Here is a 13,652-nt window from a genome sequence, read left to right on the forward strand (position 1 = left end):
CCAGCAATTTTCTATAGTTCAGACAATATAATAAAGAAGAGTTCATTTTAAAAACTTTCAATGATGACTCAGATTAATAATATATTTTTTGTTAGCACCAAGGTGCTTCAGGGTGTGTGATAGCAAACTATTGATTCATTTCTTGGGCTGTCAAAAGCATTCCCATTTGGGCTTCTTGTCTCCTGCTTTAGGTGTGCTCCAATAGCTTACTGTAGCATCCAACCCCTTTAAAGTGGCTCTTTAAAAGTGATCCTTCGTGGAGCACTGTTAAAGGAAACCAGCTACCAGATATTCAAAGGAAATGTGAGTTAATCAAAGATTATACCATGCAATCAAGCAAATCGAGTGTTTCAATAATCATTTTCTTCTCCAAGACTGAAGGATGTTTGTTTGTTTCCTAATAGTAATCTAAAGGAAAAATATCTGCTGTAGGTAGAATAGCCAGTTGTCCAATGGAAACAAGGCTAAGGGGGCAGGCTTGGAAAGATTTCTTCCAGCGCAGGATATAAAACTTGTCACAATAAGCAAATTACATCACTTCTCTGCAAATTCAAGCCTAAAGCAGCCAGGTCATAGCCACAAAACCTTGCTTGTGATAACTAATTTCTGTATCCAAGAGTGTAACTGTAATGAGGTCAGACGTGTTCAGTTGGGACAGGAAGGTGTGCAAGGATAAGAAGGAGCCTTGCTTTGGTTGAGGAGCATCTCTTGCGACAATACCAACTATTGCATTGTTTCAAGGTGGCTCAGTCCTGCAGTTTCTCATGCCTTTTTGAAAATGGTACCCATTTTTTGTGATAGACCATGGCTGGGAACAGAAAGGGTTAAAAAAAAAAACCCACACCAAAAAACACCCAAATCCTTCAGCAACTGCAGGGTGGTGGAATCCCAAAGCAAAACACTTTCTCCTTTCTTTTATCCACTCCTGAACTACTAAGGACTGCAATGATGTTTATCTAATAACTCCATTCTCCTTGAGGCATATTTTCTATTAATAGTAATTATCTATGACTTATAATTTGTCTTGAATTCTCCTTACTAGTGCAGCACTTGAACTGATTATGTACTCCCACTATTAGAATAAAAAATGATGCGACTGCATTCTTAATAACAGCTGCATATAAGTGTGCGCATAAAAATATCATATCTTCTGAAAGTGAGAGGTGTTTCTACCCACAGTGAGGTGGATGAATGTTCACCAATTACAGAATAAGTGGGTTGAAGAGGCTCCTGACATTCTCTTTAACTAGACAGGACGTCTCCTGACTTGTATGGTTTGGAAAACTCAAATTATTCTTAGTTTTTTTATATATCATGGAAACACAGAGAACGATGATAATTTTGGTGCTTAATTGGGGATTTTCACTATAATAGGCACATAATAAGGCAGACCCTGACATGAAGAGTTTACAATCTGAGCAGGAAAGACAGAAATCATTACTGTGTGCAGCTGCCAGATGCAAATTCCAGAGAGATCGTGAACTTTGCAAGGTCATATGTGAGACTTCTGATAACATCAGGAATAAAGTTTAAATACCCCAAATCCTGGTTTGTTGCATGAACTATAATGCCCTACATCGTACTGGTCTCATTTTTGTAACTGCAAATCAGGTCCCGATTGTTATACCTGTATCTGGATTGTGGCTGAAAACTGTGCATTAGCTCTTTTCACTACTTTGAGTGTTCGTGCAAATCATCCTGTCAGATAAGTGAGTGCTATGCTTTGCCTTTTTAAAATATGAATTCAGATTTTGCTGCATGTGCAAAAGTAGGCTGCAAAATGGTGGCTAAAGAAGAGCAGGTGGGTTTTACCCCTTTGCAAAAGGTATTATTTTGCAATTGTACAGTGCTTAGAGCTCCCTATATCGCTATTGCTACCCTACTAGTAGCTATAAAACATGCCACAGAGGAGGAAACTTATGAGTTCTAATTTTTGTTCTGTCTTGACTAATTTGACCTTGGAAAGCTGCATCAAGGTTTTTTCTAAAATCAGTCTCTAATTTTGAATGTCTTATATGTCAGTTGAGTTATACATACAACCCTGAATGAAATCAGAGTTTTCTCCTGCACCCAATGTTGAATGTCATACTGGGCTGGTGACCCTGCCATTTCAGTTTTCTTGTCTGCAAAAATAGACACCTATGTTTACCTCACAGGAATGATGTAAAATTAAACAGTTTATCTTTGGGGGGAAAAAAGAAAAAGAGCCTTCTGAAAAATCTATTGCCAAAACTAATTACTGCTGTAATACGAGGACAAAAAGGTAGAGGTTTAATATTTTAAAGTGATTGTTGTAGTTTTAAGCATTTTTTTTGAAGATGCGCATTAGGAAAATGTCAGGCACTTCAGGCCTAAATCTTTCAAATTTCAGATGTATGTCAAGCCTCTTGTTTCTAAAATGGTTACTAATTAGCATTCCTACATATGATTCATGTACATAACCAATGCTATTTTTATGAAGGGCATCATTCATTCTGATTCATAGCAGCTACAGGTGTGGTTGTGGCTGGAAAAAAACCTCAAAATTTGGATACGTGGAGTGGGGGATCAATGCAAGCCTATTTGAATATTAATAGGCGCAGTCCTCTCATGGGAAGAGAAATCAATGATGTTGAGCTGACCTAGCAAATTAAACAGGAGACACCGACTGCAGTATGCAGATACTTCAACAGATGTTCATCAACAGCCTGCAGGCAAATCTTTTTCTTCTTTAATTGAGAAGTATAGTACAAACATCAATTTATTGGTTTGTAGTGGGCTAACTCTGTACCAAGACTATGGTGAAAAAGTAGAGGCACAAAATGAGAGAACACTTCCATGTCCATTTGAAACAACTGACCAACAGAATCTGAACTGCAAAACAACATTTGAATTTGTCAAATTAAATAGTTTATTCACAATTGAAATGAACTTGTAATACTACACATAACTGCACCATCTGGTGATTCCTGTCATTGCAATATGTTCAGATTACTACTATATTTAATAACTGTATAATCTTACATGGAACATTGTATTCTGCTCTGATAACCTCATCTCACGAAAGGCTTTAATGTAAGAATTTCAGAGCTGCATAACAAAAACGGTTACAGGTGGAGGACGAGACAGAGACTAGGGCTGATTACATGGGTGATTACAATTACTTAAAATTAAATGAACAGCCTAGAGAAATAAGGTTTGAAAGTTTTCATTTTTGCCTTGTGCCATTGGAAGCAAGATGGGGAACTGTATCGACAGGTTGCTCCAAGTTGACGTCGAGTTCTCGCGCTCTAGGGAAGCGAGCGACCGGGACTGACACTGTGGAAGTCTGTGGGAAATCTCCTTGTTTACAGACACAGTGGAGGTGGTCTACATTACCTAAGAACTTATTGAGGAATATACAAACTAAATCTGCTTCTTCTAATCTTTGGAAAATGTGACAGTTAAATCTCAGAATTGCTGAATGGAATCAGCAGATTAGCAGGAATTAGCAGGGTTTTTTTTTTTTCCTCCAGTCTTTGCACGTTGGTGTTTAGTACCTAACATTATTTAAAAAAGGCCACATAGTGAAAATTTGACTGAAAGGTATGTTTATGCATGAGCCTCCATAATTATCTGCTCATATTAACAAGCACCACTGACAATTTTTTATTTAGCAAAATGAGTGAGCCCTTGAGCTCTGCAAATGTTGCTTCCTGTTGAAGTAGGACTTTCGTAGTGTTTTTTATCTTCTTGTAGGCAACTAGAAGTCATTCACATTTCCATCTCATTACTTCCTTGCAGGATGAAAGACCAACAGGTCTAAAACAAGAACACATTTTTCCTCACAAAACTCAGTGGAAATGATAACAACCTAAATTGCTTAGAATCGGATATGCATAAGAATTATTTTCCAAAATAGTCTGTTTGACTTGGAAGTTTTGAATACAAGTCCCTTTGCTTAGAAATACTGGATTTCATATCTATCTTTGTCTCATTCTATATGGCAAAGCAATTTCTGAACAGTATTCTGACAAGGAGGTTGGATTATCATATAGCTCCTTGCCTGCTCCATTCCTGTGGTGGTGAGGAAAGTTCCCCTCCAGGTTGACTGTCTCATATGAGACAGAAAAATAAGAAGGTTCTAGTGAATCCCCAGGCTCGACCAGATTTTCCGAATGTGGCTTGGTGTGTTTTTTCATTTTGTATTGCATACGATGACCTTCATCCCTATATAGATATATGTACATAAGACTCCAGGAATTACCATGAAAATCCTGTGTTTTCCTGTATCTCTCCTCACATCCCCAAAGTGGGACTGAACTGTCCCTGTTTAATTTCTACTTGCAGATGTAGAAGCAGAAGTTGATGGCTGCAGAAGTTAATTTTCTGCCAGCTTGTTAGCACTATGGAGACATTTTAATTGTATCCATACAGAAGCAGGAAAAACGTGTTTCCAGTAAGTTTTCTTATTTGAGTGAACTGACACTGTAAATATGCTTATATATAGAAAGTATCCCATTGCCAGAAAGGTTACAGCAAATTAATTTAGTTTAGAAAGGAAAAGAAACACCAGATGTTTTGTGTTCAGATTTTTGTTCTTTGTAGGTAAGTACTCTTTTCCTCTTGGCTCTCTTCTCCCCAACCCATTTATTTCACATTAGTCCACCCTCTTTCTATATACAATATCTAGAAAAACACTGTACAGAGTTTAATTATAGTTGTTAATCCAGCTGTAGCAAGCTGAGGTGTTTCAGAGGCTTCTCAGCATATTTGTCTGTGCAACTGTTCTGACTGGAAGCATCTTTACATACTACACTTCCTGTGTAATTACCTTGTCGTAAGGTTAATTAATTAGGGTATTCATCTGGTGCACACAGTGTGGAAAACAACTCTAGCATCATTTTATTATTTAAGTGCACCAGCTCTCTTAGTGACCTGAGAGACTGCCTGGGTTCCAGCCAGTGACTGGCGTTTGGTCATCAAGCACGCGTTGGGGGTGCTGAACTCCACGCGCTGAACCAACAGATTAACACAGGTATGTTTGTAACAGAAATCAAAGGTCTGTAACTTACGGGAACATCGTGAGCATTTTAATCAAACATTTAAAAGTGAAAAGGTAAAAATGAGCCCTTGAAGAAACTAYTGTGGAAAAGTACCTCTGAGCATTTGTGCAGTACTGTAGGATAGTTAAAATGGCAACTTCCACTTGATCAGAAGCATGTACAAGATTGTCTATACATCAGTGAGTCAATATGGATTTACCACAAATTTCTGTATTCAGATCTGATCTCTAAATGACTTTGATAGACTCTTCTTTTCCCTGAATAGATGTGCATTGGGTTGGCGCTTTTCTGAATCGCGGGATTTATAGGTAGCCTTTTCGGTTTTTTGGAATCTCGGAATGTCTTTCCTTGTCATCCTCTTTTAAGTTGCCTATCTCCATACTCTAAGTGCTATCAAATGTTAAGGGCTCATAGATTTCACTAGCGCTTCTGCAAGGAAAATAGTCCTATATTTAAATAATATTGAAGAATTGAATTGTCCTCCTTCATTCTAACCTGGATTTAAAATTCTGTTTATATGACAAATACGTACTTAAGTACTACTATGAAAACCCGTAACCTGCACAAACATTGATTCATTCTCATCGTCAACAGCATGTTAATAGTCTCAGATGCAAATGCATATTAAATTAGCAGTGAGATAATAAAATGCCTGCTGAAGATCTAAAAGTAATTATTGTTAATTTAGCTTAGCCTGGTATTATGTACTGTCGTATTTTTGGAAAAAAAAATCCATAACACTTACAGTAAAATGTTTTGACTGTGAATTATGTGCCCATAATGATTGAGATTAGGCCCACAGTGATCATTTGCCTCACCCTAGCTGCATGGATGACATCATACTCTGGGATATTTTCCTTCTACTTTTAGAATAGCCATCAGGAGATATACACTAGTCTCTAAGCCATGTCATGGCAATGCTTTTATAGATGAAGGTGCTTTGCAACATGAATACACTAGCCCTAAAATGAACACAGCATAGTGGATGAAAGAAGTTATTCACTCCCAAAGTATTTTGTTTTGTAAAAATAAAGGGTACAACAAACTACTTGGTGAGCTTTGTTTCACTATTTTAAGAGCTGGTTCAACAGTAACAAAAATATGTTCATGCATAATGTATTCAGTAATTGACAAAAATGTCATAAATTAATGATTAGTATTATTCAACCAGGTGTAGAAAGACTTTTTAACTTTAACATGAAAAGGAATAGATGAAGTAATTGTACAGTAAGTTTGGTTTCTTTGGAGTTACAAAAAAGCCATAGCCTTGATATCTTGGAGGAAGACTCTGTGAATGCTACTTGAAACTATGAGAAGGAGATTCTGGAAACCATATTTTACAGAAATGAGAAAGAAATGCTGTGGGAGTGACCACCATGGGCTTGAGTGGATGATAGCACATGACGGCTATAATCTTGTTGTGAGCACAGCAATGCATATCCCATATAATTCAGTGAGTTAGCAGTCTGGTTTTTATCATTTTTATTTAAATGAACCATAGAAACAAAAATAATCAACTGATGTGATCTTCAGCAAAAGAGCTTGTGAACCAGTCAATTTTACAGGACTGGACATCCCAGGGTGCCTTCTAAGCCAAGAGGGACCTTCTAGGCAGATTTATAGTGAGATAATTCAATGACTGAAACAGTCTCAGCTGCTTCCTGCTACAGTTGTGATAGACCTGCGCGCCCATCTCTCCTGAGCTAGCAGCAGCTAGTCACCAGCGTTGGAACATTGACTCCCTTTCAGGGAATGTCTGGAACAGATCTTTAGCTCTATAATTCAAGCTATAAACTTTCCCTGAAAATAGGTCATAATTCCTTCCTGTTGTATGCACTGCCTCCTCTTAGCCTTAGATCAACAGGATTACACTGCTAGCAGTTTCACAGTACTTTGTTTACTCGGTTTGCACACTTTGTGAAATTCTCTTGACAGTCTTGGTTTATTTGATATACATATCTTAGGTGGCATCTGAGATAGCTGCCATGGTCCTCCAAATGTTCTTGCTTCTCTTGGAGGCCACGTGGAATTTTGCATTGCAGCCGGTGCACAAAGTCTGGGACCTGCAAAATTGCATTGCATGTTGAAAGCACTACCGCTTTTCTGTTCGTTTTGTCTTCTGAGTTACAGCAGGAATGGTTGAATTCTCACAAGTGAGAGTGAAAGTGTCACTTCTCAAGGTAAAGGAGTTTCTGCCCTCCAAAATTCATAATAATACAAGATGTGTCATCCTATGGATAGTGTTCTGGATACAAGCTTCCTACATTTTACTGCTAATTCTAACACTAACCGACCTTTGTGTCAGTTAGGACACAAATCAGTTCTTAAGGAAAAAAGCAAATTCCTTGAATGTTGTGTCTGTCTTCCCAACACTCTTCTGTCTGGGCTATGCTGTAGATAACAAAATTCTGATGAAATTCCATTGAAGCAGTTTTTCAATGGAAATTGTGTCTTCACTAAATAACATTTTTCGCAAAAATCATTCAGTCTCTTTGGGGAAGGGGAGGATACAGTTTAGTCCCAAACCTAAAACTTTTTAGACAAAAATGTTAAAACTAAGAAAAATATTTGGACAACTTGTTTTGGCTTTTAATAAAATCACAAAATAAGTCATACAAGTTCTTTGTGTAGATCTACATTGGTCAAAATCTCACAGGGAAAGGATGCAGGATAATTTTTCTGCCCAGTTCTACATTTAAGTTCTCTATTTCAAGAAGCACTTTTGCTGCGAGTTTGACCCACAGCCCCTTGATGTTACTGCATCTTTCAGTTGAGTTCTCCTGGCATTGGGAGAGTCCCATCATGTTTGCAAATGGCCTAGCACAAAGTGGCCTTAGTCTTAGATGAAATCTCAGAGGGCTACTAGACAACAGCTATACTATATAAACAACTATATAAACTATATAAACAACTATAATGAATGATATCTGACAATCTTAGGAAATTATAGACTTATCTTGTAGGAATCTACTCTTTCTATGATCTTTTCTATGTTTGTGTATCAAACTCCAGGCAGTTTCCTACTAGAGAATCTGTCTGGCAGTCTTTGTTGCACAGTCCTTTCACATAGATGTTCTGTAACCTGAGCCTTGGAGTGGGACACATTGCATTTCACAGAAATAACAAACTTAGAATTCTTCCAAACATGATTCCATTTTTGCTGCTCCAGTGACTAGATGGCGCACTGTCCTTCACCGCCATAGAAAATCCCTCTGTGATCCAAATTTTCCCAATAGCCAAACCAACACTTTTACCAGCTCTTCAGCCTTAAGCCAACATGAGTTGTGTGGTCAGTAAAGAAAATGGCTCAGATAGTGAATGTAGGTCTTAATTCATCTATTGTTGGCAAAGCACCCCCTTTGAGACCACTACAAATGATAAATTACAAATTCTGTCTTTGAATAATTGTGATGGGCAAACTGTCCCCTGCAGAAATACATAAGTAACAAAATCCACTTCAGCATTCTCCTTTTAGTCCTAAAATCAGAAGTTTCCCTTTACATTTTTCTATTTGGTGTCTTTGGGAAAGAATTTTTGCCCTGTCTGGGTGTCATGGGAGATGTTTCGAGATTGCTGTACCTTTAAATGGAAATCTTAGAGAGAGAAAGTGTCACATTTGCACATCACTGACCTGAATATTCTCCTGGTGATTTGGGAACGTTAAGGTACTCATTTTTAAAAGCTGTGATTCCTTGATTGGCCTCTAATGAAATGATACTTTGTAAGTGAACAAATTACTTTCCAATCTTAAAATAAAGACAAGGTGTGGGAGCTTTATGGATCTTGAACTTCTAGTACTGCTGGAATTAGTTTTAAACTCACTCAGCTTCACTGGCTGCTTATTGGTCCCGAATAGAGCACATTTATCCAGTGGTTTCAAATCTTTTTTCAAGCACCCAATAATACTTCTGTGACTGCTCTGCAAAGAGGTGTTAATGAGCAGGTCTCAAAATGATATTTTGATACAGAATTTTTGTATGCCTGCAGAATAAAAATACATTAATAGATACATGGTATACAGAGTTTCTTATAAAGACATCACTGGTCTTTTTGGTTTCTAAGTTTCTGCATCCCTGAGGGTTTGTCTTTTATTCACTATGATAATCTCCTCATGTTGCCTTCATAGGGCACATAAAGGCTGGTTTGCTTTTTGTTTTCAGTCTTTAAAAAATGTACTGTAATAGCAGGAACTTCTAAGCATACCTTTTAAAGATACATTTACCTTAATTCATGTAATTATTGAAAGGCAYTCTTTGATTTTTCTTTAGCTGGTCATCTTAGGCATTTCAATTTTTGGTAAATGGATTTACATAATTTTTGTAATAGGTTGTTCCACATTAGATTTAGGCAATATAGTACCATTACAACAGAGCAAAACTGAGTACCATTACAACCTAAACATAGGTTTAAAAACTGATATTTAAAACAGTTTCTTAAATATGGTGCCAGCTACAGTCTCAGTTAATTTGTTTCATTTTGGTCTCAATCAGCTTCAGCAGAATTATTCCAGTTTTACAGTACTGGAAGTAAGATCAGAATAAAGCCCTAAAAGTAGCAAGGACAAAATTTATTGCTTTTTCATATTGATTTAAAATTTTACCTGAATTAGGTTTAGTTTAGACACTTATAAAAGCATGAAGTCTGACTCTGCATGTCAGACGTGCACTGACTTTTACCAGCAAAGGCTCTGTCCACCTTGTCCAGCAGAAAATGACTTTTTTTCACAGATGCAGTAACTGTAGTCAAAGTGATAAATGTCAGAAGGATTTCAAAGACAAGGCTAGACAGGTGATGTGCTTGCAGATTTCTTGAACTGGGAAGTAACCATTTGAAAACAGGAATACTGTGGTTGCTGCTGTGAAATATTTTGTATTATTTTACAGAGACCATATGGACAATATTACTTGGGTCTCCCCCTACCTGGGAATTTTTATTCAGCATTTTACTCCCTAAAATAAACCCTACCTTAAAACAAAACAAAACAGCAAAAACAACAACATGTAGCACAGGAATCAACCCAATAGATCAGTAGGTAATAGAGAGGCTGGACTCTGGCTGTCTCACACACATATTCATAAAATTATAAAATTACTCTTTGTTAATACTTATCCAGTTACTCTTTTGAGGCTGTGCAGCTGATCTGGAGTAACCCAGGAACAGTTTATGAAAGTTAGTTGTTCAGATAATTGTTTACTGCACAGTACTAAAAGGTCCCTGCCCAGATGGATTTATTTAGCTCACGAAAGTCTGTTTGAAACAAGTGAGAAGGCTACAGAGTGTTTCTAAATAAAATGTACTTGGGTAAAACTTAAAACTGATGAAACTAAAAAAGAAAAAAAATATTTTTCCTTCAAATAGGTTTGAGTTGCAAGTAGACTTCTCATGTCAAGCAATTAATGTAGTTTTATGTGAAGACTGGATCAGAAAGGAAACAGAAGTTTTAACTCATTTTCTAAAATATGTTTGAGTACAAAAGAAGAGTATGCCAGGTTTTAGCCCCCAAGGAATTTATAGCTTATTAAAATTGAGAATACACATTGATTACATTTATTGGCCAAAAAGCATCCATTTGTTCATACAAAGCAAAGAAATTTCTGCCTCTAAAAAAAGTTCAATTCAGTGAAATTCAAATCTTTAAAGTATTCCATTTCCAATAACTTCCAGTCTATCTCAGCACCACAATCCTACTTTCCCACAGATTAATCTAAGGAACTAATGGATCTCTAATATCATTTTTCCCATGAGATCACAAGTTATCTGCATTGTCTTAAATAACAGTGAGTCACTTGGATCACTTGATAAACAGGAAGAGGGTGGAAGCAAGCAATAAAAGGCATGGTTTGAGCTTTAGTATTTGTCTCTTATTATGATGTTTCACACAGAGGTAGCATCTGTGACCTAAAAGCTGATTTTAAACCTTTTAACCATTCCCCATACTTCTGTTCAGGAATGTGTTTCCAGATAGTCCAGCCAGGCACATAGATTTTACAGTCTGCAGAAAAGTCAACTTCTTACCGTAGCCATTTCCTAATGTTAACCACAGCAAAGCCACCATTCAGTTACAGTAAATGTTGATTTATTTATATGAATGGTAGATGTTAAGCATTGCAGTAGTTTTAGATTGCCAGTTTTATTAATTCCAAATCATTTCTATCTGCTCCATGATAATTTTATTATAACAAAGCAGGTGTGGAAAAAAAAAAACAAATTTTTGCAATACTGCTTGAATATATAATTTCATATAGCCCAAAGAACGTTTATTTGCTACTTAAGACGTGTAAAGAATTTAGTTCCTTAAAACTATTAAAAGTTTACTCTTATTTATAGAATTAAAAAGTCCAGTCATAACTGGTCAGATCATGTTTTCATGAACTTCATGTTTAATGACCTCTTTGTAAAAATATTGATCTGATAACAACCTAGATGTGTTGCAAAGTGTTTGTTTTGAATTAGCAAAAATGCAGCTTAAACGCTTTATGAATTTCTGCAATGACTTGTGATGTCCTAATTTTATGCAACTATATTAAATACATATGGGTTAGGATTATTTCCTCCTCTGTGTTTGAAAGATGGTGTATATTTTGTTTCTGGACAGAACTCAGAATATGTCCTTGTAAACCAGGGACACTCAAGATGTGTAGAATTCTGTTTGTTAGCTTACAATCGTATGGGTGCTTTGGTTTTTTTGGATTTTTTTTTGTCTTGGACAAACCTTGTGTTTTAAGACTTCTCAGATACAATCAGAAAGCATGGCTGAGTCTCACTCATGCTTTGTCAGTAATGTCTACATCCAATATACTGTGCTGACGCTCAGTTGCTATCACAATCACATCAAACTGCTATCTGGAAATGAAGCGTGGATCTTTATTCTTTGTATGTAATCATCACTCCAGCCTCAGAATCACCACTCCCAGCCGCATGGCTCTGAATTTAGTAATGATTTTGTTGAAGTGATGCAGAATGGAAGAGTTTATTCTCCCCAAGTCTCTACCAGTTCTGCTTGCAGATAAGAACTTTCGTCTTCATAAAGCCAGGTGATGGACAGCATTTGAACAGAGAGTTGGAAGGCTTTGATTGTTTAGTGATGACAGGAAAATCCTGCAAAATAAATGCTATAAAGTAGATGAGGAATGTTCTTGTCATGAACTGGAAGAGAAACAAGAATGTAATGAAACTAAGCAATGACAAAGTCACATCTGAATTTTGTTTACATATGTATAATAACAACAGAAAGCCAGTAAGCTAGTAACTTGACAAGATGCATCAAAACCCTGGACAGTATTTATAACAAGAGTATTCAGGATTTTCATCTTCACATCCATATTTCAGGGATTTATGCGCTGCTTGCATTAGCTTCTGGTAAGGACTACTCTTTGAACACAGTCTTGGATGATCTCAGGGCTGATCTAGTGTGCCATATACATCTTAAAACTGCTGGATTTTTATTTTGTTTAGAAATCATGAAAAAATAGTGGTGGGAGAACCTTAGAACTCCCCAGACAAACAATAACAGTGGAGATTAACATGTAGTTGAGGTTTCTACTGTATCTAAGATATAATTCTATAATTGTGTCCTTAGTTCTTCCGTTTCTCCCATTTCTGATCAAGCAGAACACACTGAAGATGAATTCAAGCCACACACCGTCTCTTTGAGGGTACTAGGATACGTAGAAAGTTAGGTCAGTGTCGAATAATATATTACCAGAGTGTAATGGCTCAAGGTAACTGCCAGCCTTTTTCCTGTGTCCTGTTTTGCACATACAAAATCCCTTCTTACAGCTACTTCAGTTTCCGCTCTTCCTATCGCATATGCTCAAAAATGCTGGAAAAACCCACATCACTTACTTTCCTTTAACTTTGTATTAAATAAATATACATTATTTATATATTCTATAAAATGTATATAAATATACATACATATAAATAAATATATATAAACCTTTCTATTTATCTGTTCTTCTTAACTGCATTGTTTGTTTGGTTAATCTTGGACCATCACCAGTCTTGTTAAGAACTGACATAAATAGCAAGTAATTATATTTATTCTAAGATATAACTGGACATTATTAACATTACTATTGATTATACCCATGTCTCTACAAAGCATTTAATAGCAAAAATACACATTCCCTTACTAATACTCAAACAGATGTGGAGAACCAACTCTTCTCTATCTTGTCCATATGTGTCTCTTGTCCTCCTTTGAAACAGGGTAAGCAGTTTTTGCGGTTATGTTGAAAAATGATGTCACATACCAAGAGCTGGTAGTACATTTTAAAGTACTGATATACCCTACTAATTAGGCAGTTACGAGTATTTTCTGTATTTAAACACTGCACTGCAATGAAATTTTTGACTATTCAATAGTTCTCCAGATTTGCTTTAAAACTTGTACTAAGATTTCTCTTTAGACAAAGAAGATTCAATACAAAATTCAGCTTCTTCAATTTTGTTTGTTTTCCTGCAGCTTTTAAACACTTTTGTTTTGTGCAAAAAAATCATTTTTAAAGAATTCTGAAAATACTTGATATATATTATATTAACATTCAAAATAGAAAATAAGTCTGTGAAGCAAAAATACATATAGCTACACTGTAAAATAACCTGTGTCCCTACAACACAATTTGC

This window comes from Apteryx rowi, unplaced genomic scaffold (assembly GCF_003343035.1).
Source record: "Apteryx rowi isolate R43461 unplaced genomic scaffold, aptRow1 scaffold_90, whole genome shotgun sequence".
Classification (NCBI taxonomy): domain Eukaryota; kingdom Metazoa; phylum Chordata; class Aves; order Apterygiformes; family Apterygidae; genus Apteryx; species Apteryx rowi.